The sequence below is a fragment of the Rhinopithecus roxellana genome, chromosome 9 (genome assembly GCF_007565055.1).
Source record: "Rhinopithecus roxellana isolate Shanxi Qingling chromosome 9, ASM756505v1, whole genome shotgun sequence".
Taxonomy (NCBI): domain Eukaryota; kingdom Metazoa; phylum Chordata; class Mammalia; order Primates; family Cercopithecidae; genus Rhinopithecus; species Rhinopithecus roxellana.
The window spans coordinates 59574312-59586469 of NC_044557.1; the positions used below are offsets into that span (position 1 = coordinate 59574312).

The following is a 12158-nucleotide window of genomic DNA, read 5'->3' on the forward strand; positions in this document are numbered from 1 at the left end:
TGGCCTACTTCCCTCATCTAGTCAGGTGAAGCAGAACCATTTCCCTGAACCAAGCTTGTAATGGGGTTCACTTTACTTTCGGAGAAGCAGTAGTTTGGAAGGAGAGGGATTCTGTTTTACAAGGAGAACATTCTTACCAGTCTCTGAACAGTAGCTCTACCACTGCCTGAAAGCATTAGCAACCTGTTTATTTAAGAAAGTCATAGCAAGAACTCCTATTTATAACAATATCCTCCCATTGCGTAAGACTTTCTCCCTACCATTTCCTGTGGTAAATTTGTTGGATTCTAGAAAAAAGAATAGCTTGGGAGAAACTAAGATTTCTAGATAAGATTAAAACAACTTAGACACGCTCTCCGAGAAGAAAATGCTTCTTTGGAGCAGAGAGGAGGAAATTGGCCCGTTTTGTAAAGTCTCCTGACCCATCAGGGAAGGACACGCTGCCCTGACTGGGGCCGGGTCAGCGCCAGTTGTATCCGCAGGCACCTTGCAGTCCAGGCCTTCAGAGGCTGCAGGTGGAATCCTGTGGCTGAGGACGTGACTCAGAAGTGGCAGCCAAAATTCCATGAATCTGTTCTCTCTGGCAGGTGGTCGAGGTATTGAAAGGGCTGGGCTTTGACAGCGGGAGGACCTAGGCCAAAACCTGAGGGAGTCTCAGCATGGAAAAGCTGACACTTGGCCTGGAAATCAAATTCCAGGCACATGTGGCAATGTGGTTGCTGTTTTACAAGAATGCTCAGGAGAAAGTCTCAGAAGCTGCCAGGGCTGGATCATCTGCATCCTGCCCCAGCTCTACCGAGGGTCACAGGCGGGATAGTGTTGGGCATTTTTTCCTCCCCCAAACTCCTGGTGCACGCGACTGATAGGATTCATGCTGCCCTCCTCCCTCGGCAGTCCGTCCGCACCACTGGCTGAGGTCCTCAAGTGCAGAAGTTCATTTTGTGCCATGGACTCCCTTTTGTCCTTGGTGAAGCCCATGGACTTCTCAAAATAATGTTTTAAGATACATAAAATAAAATACACAGGATTACAATGGAGACCCATTTCATTGAAAATGAATTATCAAAATACTTTTTTCATTTATGAGCAATAGAAACGTGTGTGTATGCCTTATCAATTTGTTAAATTCCAAGATTTAATGGCAGAGCTAATAACTGATGTAATTTCAAAGTAGTGATGAGTGTCAAAAACACTTTGACATCTGTAATAACTGAAATGTGATTTGAAGGCACTTTATTTGATTTCTGTTGGCCTGAGGCACAGATATTCCTAGTGCCACTCAGATTTGTTGCCTATAGTTAAGAATGAAGGAAAGGCTAAATTTCAGTTAGACGTTGATAAAAAACAAGATGTGATTTTTTTTTTTTCCTCAAGCTCATGGATGCCCAGGTTTAAACTCCTGCTCTAGCGCTGGTCTTCTGTGTTCTTCATTAGCAATCACACATCACTCTTGCCTTCTAGAATATCAAATAATCTGGAATGTCTCCTTTACCATAGTATTGCTATTTGCAAAAGACAAGAAAGGGTTGAACAATTTTGAGAGTCTTCCATGTGCTGAAAGCTTTCAAACATTTTCTCATCTAATTCAGTCTGCACAAATATTCAAAGTAGAAATGGTCTCCTTTGCTATATAGGCAAGGAAGCTGAGGCCTCAGAAGACTCAGGAAGCTCATTCAAGGCTTCAGCGGGTGAGCATCAGAACCAAGGTTTGAACCCAGAGCCCTATGCAGCCATGCTTCCTCCTTAAGTTTATCTTATTTTCTTAGGAGGATTAGTCAGTGGCCTAAAATCAGGGACTATGCAAGAGTTCTTAGAGACTTCTAAGCTAACATGGTAAGGCTTACAGCATGGTGGTTAAGTTTATAGGCTCTGGAGACAGACTTCCTGAGTTTCAGCCCCAGCTCTGCCATAACTTTTAAACTTTGGGCAGGTTACTTAACCTCTGTGTCTCAGTTTCCTCACCAGGTCATCGTGAAGGTTGCATGAGCTAATTCTAGTAAATGTTAGCTAGTATGATATTATTTGGAAGTCATGTGGAAAACATCTCATTACTTTACAGCCATGCCTTATGTTTCCTTATGCCCTCTTGTCTTTAATCTTTTCTCATCCATTCATTCTTCATAATAAATCCAGACTCATTTCCAGTCTAATTGTGTCATTTCCCTGCTTAAAATGGTACAATGGCTCCCCATTGCCTTGAGGGGGGAGTCTAAACTCAGCCTGGTGACTTTAAAGGCCCATCATGATCTGGCTTGTCCTTGATTTTCCATTCACTTCATTTCCAATCTTGTTCTTTATATTTCAAACATACTGAATTATTTGAATTTCCTGAGTGTCTCATGCTGTCTGTAGCAAACCCTGCAGAATGTAACAGTAATTTTTCCATTCTTCCTTGCTAAAGAATACTAAATGTATTTACTGGTTCTGCAGTAGATCTATCTTTAGAGAAGGCTGGGCCTCTTCCTAGTTATTGGGGATAAACCTTAATTATAGTCAACTCATTACCTTTTCAAAATAGCTTATTTAAGCACATCAGTGATATTATGTGACACTAATTTGACAAATTTTTACTCTGACAATTAGTGTCACCACTGACTAAGAGGAAGTTTGTTGAAGGTTTTTGGGATTCAAGACAGGAATGATTCCTATCATTACGCCTGGAATTTGATGAGTAAAGATATGATGTCTAGAGCTGCTAGGGTCAACTTATGATCATGAGTGGAACTGATCACTGTTGAGAATGGCAGAATGGGAAGATAAAATAATATGGATCCTTTATATTTTTGTGGAACTATTAAATTACTCTACCATTCCTCCAGGCTTGTTGTAATGTGAGATAGTGACCTTATTGTTTGAAGCATACTAACTTGGTTTTCTGTTTCTTGCTTCTGAAACCCTGGTATGTTTCCTCACCTATTGTCCTTTGCACTTATTTTTTCTCTGCCTACCCACTTTACCCAGTCAACTTCTACCTAGGTGGGTATCAAATTTTTCACCCTCGCTTACTACTGGTGGTTGTTATATGATACAGCCTGATCAGTCAAATAAAACCCAAATTTAGCTCAGAGGTTTTGGATAGCTGTTGTGTTTCTGAAAAACAAAAAACCCCAGAACAACTGACTGTCATGTTCCTTCATTCTACCTATTTATTGACTAGAATGTGGAAATATTATTTAGAGCTGCAGCCATCTGGTGACCTTGAGATGAGATGTACTAAGAAAAGGCCAGGATAATTTCAAAGACATCAACACTGACATCACTGAGCTGCTGAGACAATATCAGTAACTACCTAATTCCAGAGTACTTATTAGGTGAGCAAGAGAAACCCTTATTTCTTTAAGCCTCTATAGTCAAGTTTTCTATTACCCACAGCCAAATGGATTCCTTACAGATACAAAGATACTTAGTAAGTATTGAGCACTGGATTAAACATATTGCAACAGTTTGCTCACTAATAAAGAATAGCCTTTCAAGAAATTTCCAACCTCAAGTATAATAAAATAGGTTGTGGCAGGTCAATTTTTCTATTGTAACAATGGAAAAAAGATAACTTACAAGAATTATGTTTTAAAGACATCGCAGAGCTGTGAAAACTGTGAAGAATAGATGAACTAAAATTCTAGAGAGTGGAGGACTACTCAGGGTTGAGATGACCATCACAAGCCATTTTATTATTTAAAAACTTGTTGGATATTTAGCAACAGATTGGTCATAGCAGGTGAAAGGAATTAGTGGCTTAGAAGTTATGTCAGTAAAAATACATTCAAACCTAAGCACAGCGAGAAAAAAAAATTTAAAAATTGCGTAAGAGACAAGTGAGAACTACTTGAACATATGTATAAATGGTTTCTAGAATAAGGGGAGAGAGAATGTCAGAGATAATAACTAAGCATTTTCCAAAATTGAAGAAAGACATTAATCCACAGATTCAAGAAGCTTAGCATGCCCCAAGCAGTATAAACACATAGATAACCACATGTAGGCACATAGTTATCAAACTTTTAAATTAAATGTATAATCAAGATTTTAGAAGCATTGGGAAAAAAGAAAAGCAAAACAAATTCAAAGAAACAGAAATGACTTACATGACTTACATCTGATTTGTCAAAGGAAATTATAGAAGCCAGAATAAAATGTAGTAATGTCTCTGAAGGCCCAAATTGTGGAGAGGGAGGAGGAAGTGAAAATATTCTTCAAAGATGAAGGCAAAATAAAAATATTTCCAGAAAAGCAGCAATCCAAAATATGAATAGCCTTTACTATAGGAAATATTCAAGGGACTTCTTCAGGCAAAAGAAAATGACCCCAGAAGGATAACTCAAAAGGCAAGAATGAAAAAAAAAGAATACCAGAAAAGATATATATGTGGGTAAATAAGCAAATATTATATGTAAATATATATTGGCTGTAGAAAACAGTTGTAATGATGCTTTTTGAAGTTTCAAATATGTGTACAACTAAGATATATATCAAAAATAATGAATAAAAGAGAAAGGCATAAACTGAGTTTAAAAAGTCTACAAGTATTTGGGAAGTGGGAAAGTTAGAAATCTGTATTAGATCCTAATAAGCCACATCATCAATTCTAGGGTAACTATTAAAAGAAAACAAAAGAGTGTGTATAACTAACAAATCAGAGAAGAAGAAATAGAATAAAGAATAATATTTAACCTATAAGGAGACAAAAAAACAAAAAATAAAGTAAGATAAAACAGATGACCAAAAAAGGGGGGGAAAAGCTAGTAAAATGGTAGATACAAGTCCTACAATATTTGTAATTACATTAAATATAAGTGGACTAAATAATCTAAGCAAAACAATAAGATTGTCAGACTGGATAAAAAGTAAAACTTCACAATATGCTGTTAATAAGAGATGTACTTTAAATACAAAGATCAGAAAATTTAAGAGTAAAAGGATAAAAATATATCATGTAAGAACTAACTGAATAAAATTTTGGGTAGCTATACTTACATCAGAGTATTTGGACTTTAAAGGGACAAACTTCATTGGGGATAATCAGGGACATTTCATAATGATAAGGAAATCATTATAAAATGAAGTAATCACACTTTTAAATGTGTGTACCCCATTGCATAATTTCAACACACATAAAACAAAAAAAAAAAATGACAGAAATGAAAGGATCCATGGAAAAATCCATAGTCATAGGGAGACTGTGATGAATTAAGGCATATATTGTAAACCTTATATTAGGGATTAGCAATTTTTTTCTATCAAGAGCCAAATAGCAAATATATATATATATTTTTGCAGGCAATATGGTCACTGTCACACCACTCAGGTCTACTGTTGTGGTACAAAAGCATCTATTGACAATAAATAAATGGGTGTAGTGGTATTCCAATAAAAGTTTACTTATAAAAACAGCACACACATACACAACACATGCACGCAGTTTATAAGCCAATAACAGAGATCATAAAGTCATAGGAATCCCAAAGAATACTCAATTCGTCCAAAAGAAGGCACACACAAAAAAGAAGAAAACACGTGACCAAACAACAACAAAAAACCAAAACACCTAGTACACCTAGCTTATCACTAATGACAGTGATATTTTGAGCTCCATTTTCATGTTTCCTGTGTCCACCTTTCAATTATTTTGGACATAAGGTGGAGAAAAATGAAGTATTATTTATTGACTTCCTAAAGCACCAAAATGTATGAATCTCAAATTGAATTCAGCCCCTTTACTTTCATATACCCACCCTCCCCCAAACACGCACACAAGCACACACACAGATCCTACTCACAGAAGTATTTTCATGTTCAGAAAAGTCTGCTGAAAGTTTAGGGAAATAAAGAGAAGGTTTTACGTTATAGCTGATGTGAACTTCAAATTGCATATTAGACATATTCCTTCTTAAATGTCCTTTGGCAGTATTCTGCTTCCAGCTAGGGTAGAATAGATCATGGGTGACAGTAATCTCATTGAGAAGAACTAGAACTAGTAAGTAAAATAATTTTATATGTGAAGGGTTAGCACACTATGGCCCACAGGCCCATTCCAGCCATGCCTATTTTTTGTGTGTCTGATGGCTGTTTTGTGTTTTGTGCACAGTTGAGCCATTGTGACGGAGGCTGTTATGGCCTTCAAAGCCAAAAAAAAATTTACTATCTGGCCTTGACAGGAAAGTTTGCTGATTCCAGATATTTAAAGGCACCAGAGAAGATCAGAAGTATTGAAGACTAAAAGGGGTATAATTTTAGAGAAGAAATATTCAGAGAAAAGTTGAGGAAATGCAGCTGGCCCTGGGGGCATTTGTGGATTCTTGGTGAAGGCTAGAGTGTGGGGATCTAGGTTTGGCTTGGGTAGAGAGTCCTGGATGGAGGACAAATAAATCAGCAGAGATTTTGGTGGTCACATGGGATAGAAGCGACAAGTATTGGCAAGCTGAGGAGCATTTTCCCCTGGATTCCAAAGGTGGGTGCAGCATAAGGCTAAAGACTAAGCTAAAGCCTTGCAAAGCAAAGCTTCCCATTGCATGGGAGACAAAGCCCCATAGAGGGAGGAAACCTGCTAACATCTGGTGAGAATCTGAAGCCCTAGATTAATAATCAGTTAGCATTGGTGAGTCACAACTTTTACCCTAAGACAACTTGCTTATAAGAGACATCATGAATGGAGAATCCGTGCTAGGACCTTAGTGAAGGCTTATTGTTAGAGGACAGAGAAAAAAGTCCTCCAACAGTTAGTACCTCCCTTGGTGGGGGTAAATGACTAGAAGGGGACAAAACAGGGGGTTATATGTGATAATGTTTCTATTTCATAGTCTGGGTGTGTTCGTTGTGTAAAAATTCATTGACTGTACAATTTGGATTTGTGCACTTTAGGGTATGTTATATTTCAATTAAATTTTCTCCTAAAATAATTATTTAGACTACCCATCCTTACTTTTCCTCTAGTCATAATTTCTATGAGTTTCCAAGATAAAACAGTTGAGTTACATCTTTTGGCTACTTGACTCCCACTAACCCACACCTTCAAAATCTTACCTTATACCACAAGACACTTACTGATTTCATTTCCTAAGTGCAGTTTCTTTTTAAAAAATAATTCCAGAGTAGTGGTTAAAATTATTTATTTTCACCCCTCTTTAGAAGTAATGGCCATATTGTATTATGTGTGGGTCAGATTAGCAGAATATCACAATTTAAGAAGAACACAGAGAAATTGGAACATGCCCAGAGGAGGGCAAATAGCAAGATAAAAGTATATGGGAATTATGTTGCATGTGAAACATTTTTAGCTAATGGGGATTTTCTAACTGAAACATAACAGATTAGATTCAGAGGGGTAGTACAATCAATGCTTTCAAACCCATAACGTATTTTGTAAAAGAATAATCCATTTTATTCTAAGTATTTTGATGTCAGAATAGGGATAAATGGTTGGCTATTACATGGTAGTTTCCCTTGAATGTTCAATTATCATTTATAAAAAAAGGTTATGTTACTCATTCACTAATTGAACAGAAATTTACTGCATGATGAATACATTATAATCTCTGCTGCCAACTAGGTCATAGTCGCATATGGAAGACAGGTCTAAACGATTATATAAGAAGGCAAAGATTCACATAATTACATCACGAGGTGATGTTGGAGCTCAGAATAGAGTGAGATGGGTGAAGAGAAGGAAGTGAAGAGGTGAGTTCAAAAGCAGAACTCAAGGGTCTTCTCACCCCCAAACCTGCTCTCCATTCTGTATACTGTATAGAAAGGAACAATCTCGCCATCCACTCATTTACTCAAGCTGGTAGTCTGAGAGCCTACCATGATCTCACTCGCTCCTGTACCCTCACATCTAAACCCAGCAGCCTCTCATTTCTATGGATCCTAGCACAAAGCATTTCTAAAAAATATGTTTTCATTCCTGTTACCACTGCTGAGTTTAGAACCCTGCATCCCGTACCTGAATAGTTCTGTGACGTCCTAACTGTTCTCCTGCCTCCAGCCTTGGCACCCTCAAATCTGAGCTCACACGGACCTTAGGGTTACTTTTCTAAAATAAAAATCAGGTCATATAAATGTCCTGCTTCAAGTCCTTCATAGGCTCTTAGAGGTTAGAAAACCCCTCACTCTGTGTCTTAGGATGTGAGGCCCTTCCCTCTTTGGCTCTTGCCCATCCATTCAGCTCATCTCAGACCAGCTACACATTTGTACATGCCCCACGTTCTAATAACACTGACCCATTGTAGTGACTCTGCACTCTACTCAATCTTACACATTCACATCTGTATTCTCCATTTCCCTTTATCTGAAAGCCCCTTCCTCAACTCACCCACCTGAGAAGGCTTCTCCCTCCATGCCGTAGCTTTAACCTCAATCCTGTAAGTCCTCCCAGGCCCGTGTACTTGGAAGAGAGAGAGCATCTTTATTTGTGCATTCACTTTTTTTCTGCAGATCTCTAAAATAATTTCTGGCTTCACCTCTCTTCTCACCAGGCTTTGAGCTCCTGAGAAGCGTGAACAAGGCTGTGTAATATCATGGTTAAGAATGTAAATTCCAGAGTTGGGTGGCCTGGATTTGAATTCTGGCTCTATTTTCTATTAGCTGTGTATCTTTGGTTTGTTTATGGCTTTGAGCCTCAGTTTCTTTATCTGCACAACCAAATGAGGAATCACCTGTAAAGTGCTTAGAGCAGAGCCTGACACATAGTAATTCTATAGTAAATGTGACCTATTATTACTATTGTAACTACTATTATCTCTGCATGGGGAGTGTGTTACCAGGAAGATAGTATGTAGGAGGTCCTTAATAAATATTTAATGCATGTTTTCCAACTTTACACTTTGCAAGAAAACTATGTTGGAACACACATACACATGCATGCACGCATGCACGCACACACACAGCCCTGGGGACTAGAATAGGAGAAATTTACCTGTCATACATATTTCTTACATCATAGCAATCCATTTCTGGTCCTCAAAGGGGAAGGTTGTCCTCATAGCCCAGTCTCTCAGTCCTATAATCTTCCTGCTGCAGCATTTTAGGAGGAGTTCAGTACTTTAAATCAAAGAGGTATCTATAGAACTACCTCAGTGACATTTATCCATAAAGCAATGACAGGTGGAAAGAAACTTGGGGATGAAAATCTGAACCCACAGCAGCCATTTGACTGCTCTGTTTAGGAGCAAGTTTTCACATAACTCAAATCAGTGCTATGCTCCAACCCAGATGTATTAAAAAGTATCTTCTAGTGGCCGGGCGCGGTGGCTCAAGCCTGTAATCCCAGCACTTTGGGAGGCCGAGACGGGCGGATCACGAGGTCAGAAGATCGAGACCATCCTGGCTAACACGGTGAAACCCCGTCTCTACTAAAAATACAAAAAACTAGCCGGGCGAGGTGGCGGGCGCCTGTAGTCCCAGCTACTCAGGAGGCTGAGGCAGGAGAATGGCGAGAACCCGGGAGGCGGAGCTTGCAGTGAGCTGAGATCCGGCCACTGCACTCCAGCCTGGGCGACAGAGCGAGACTCCGTCTCAAAAAAAAAAAAAAAAAAAAAAAGTATCTTCTAAGCAAAAACTATTTACTGTCAGCTTTTATATCATTAGAGTTTTATACAAAAAGTTATATAATGCAGTCTTTGTAATGACACTATTTTGGGCCTGTCCTTGTCACTTTGCCATACCAAAACCATCTAAGCCTAATTATATGGTAAGATTTTTTTCTTTTATTCCTGGATTCTGAATAAAATTTGTTTGAGCTGCAGAGTACTTGTTTCTTTATATTTCTAAGGAAGCTTTCATAACATGGTAGCCAAATTATGTGAAAAATGTATCCCTGTGGTGATGTCATTTTCAAGGGCAAACATACTTAGAATATGAAGTATTCCCATCAGGAATCTCTGAGATCTCACATCTGTACTCTTAACCCCAAGAGGTTATCAAATGATAGTAGTTGATTGTAAAAGGGATGACTTCTAATGGGGTGTTGGCAGGCAGGCTGGCCAACAGTCAGAGGTCACTGCACAAATATTTATAGAGGAAGTGAAGGCTTCATTTTTGCTTTCACTATCAGACAGCTCTCACAAATGTGCAAAGAAAGACTAATGCTTGGGATTAAGATACCCTTGTACATGGGAAAATCCAGAAATCGATAGCTTGTTGGTAGAGTCTTACATGGTGTCAAATGCCAGCCTATAATTATTTAGTGTAGGTCATCTAAAGGATTTTCATAATAAAGAGAAAATGTCCTCAATAAATAAAGCCAGGCCAAGACGTTTGAAGAAAAATGCATCGCCTGCCCAAACAGAACATGAAGAATCCTTTAAGAATATGCAAACAGTAATTACAAAACTGCACGGAAACGTACATTTCTTGATGACTTTAGTATGGTTGCCAAGATCTAAAAGTAGAGACACTTTTTAATTCCTTTCAGACCAAAGATGTATTATGGCAAGTCCTCTGATCTACTATTCATTCCCAGAGCAAGATATGAATGATCATTAGTACAATTAGAGGACAAAATTGGAAAAGAACAAGTGGATACTCAGGTGGTCTTTTAGTTGGTTCATTGGGGAAGCAACACGGGGTGGTGGCTAGAACATAGGTTTTGCAGCAAAAATGACTCAAGTCAGAAGCCTGTCTCCACTTCTTGTTAAGTCTACAAATTTCTTAACTTCTCTAAACTCCGTTTTCATCTTCTGTAAAATGGAGACAATCCTCAGGGTCCTTGTGAGGATTAAATGAGATCATGACTATGAAACCTTTAGCATGTTTCCTAGCATTCAAACATTATTCCAACATATTTCTTATTATACTGTGGAATGAGTGACTAGAGGAAGGGGTCACCTTTTGTTTCATTCATTTCACAGATTGCAACCTGATTTTTTAGAGAGTGTTGACAAGCCTTTCAGGGATCAGTGTCAATGTTTTCAAGTCTCATAGGAGAGTCAGAAGAACCCAGACACAGACTTCCCAGCTATAAAGTAGGAGAAAGGCCTGTTAAAGCCAAGAACTGCCTAACACCAAATGCTGTGAGTCTGGCTTACAAAATAGTTTATGTTGATTCTTTGATTCATTGCTATGGGTAATGACTACTGCAGGAAGGACGGGACCATAGGGATGGCAGCAGAAGTGAGAGTTCTAGGATGAGTCACAGAATGATCACACCAGACCACATGGATTGTGCATGCCTGCCAGACAGCTGACTTCTTTCAGTGTGCAGATTGAAAGGCATATATGAGGATTTATCAGTCTACTTCCAGGTATCAAAAAAGTAAACACAGTCAACAGATAGCAAGACTTGCAGTTAATTGGTAGCCCATGAATCTCTGGTTCTGATATTGTTAGAGGAACCATAAAATATGATTTCATGTATGATGTCTTTCACAGTTACCCAGTGGGGAAATTTGTGACATTCTTTATATATATCACAATTAGCTGATGACAGCAAAAATAAGATGCTATTTCCTAAGTTGAGAAAAACTCACATTTTTATACAATTATGCCTTGGTTATCACCTCTTCCTGCTAATTTTGTTTTGAATTGGGTCTTTTTACAAAAAGACCTGACAATTTAGATGTGTGCTATTTATTCATAACTGTTTTATGAGGTTCAGCCATCCCATAAAAACATACTGTATTCATGTAACCAACATCTAATGTTCTTAAAGGACTAGACCAAGCTCTGTTTTTTATATTAAATGTGTAAAATTAGTTATCTTCACTAGTTATGATACAAAAGATGCAACAAACTCATTTAAGCCTTTACCTTGGAGTACTCTTTTATGGTCAGTATATAAAAATTTATTTTTAATTGACAAATAATCATTTTATAAATTTGGAAGAATGTGATGTTTTGATACATGTATATATTATAGAATAATTAAATCAAGCTAATTAAGTTATCACCTACTTTTTTTTGTGGTAAGAACACTATCTTGGAGTACCCTTTAAGCACAATCTATGATGACATGATTGCAGCTGTGAGTGCATATTTGCATTATATATGCATCTGTATGTTTATGACTAGAAGGGAATATGCAAGTAACCTATTGTGATAAGTAGTGACATTAAAACAGATTCAATTTTCATCCTCCAGATCCCTACCTTATTACATTGCTAATGGGTTTCTTTTACAATTAAAATGACATAAGATGAAATGAATTGGCCCAATGTTTTCCTTCA

The 12158-nt window shown here is 37.9% G+C and overlaps 1 pseudogene across 1 annotated transcript in view; it reads left to right on the forward strand.

Annotated features, from left to right (window-relative positions):
- Positions 1 to 12158, forward strand: part of LOC104654925 — a 508543-nt pseudogene that overhangs the window by 396852 nt on the left and 99533 nt on the right. The window contains exon 5 of the transcript XR_004059307.1: positions 8501 to 8510. The product of XR_004059307.1 is annotated as an uncharacterized LOC104654925 (transcript). The remainder of the gene's footprint in view (positions 1 to 8500; positions 8511 to 12158) is intronic.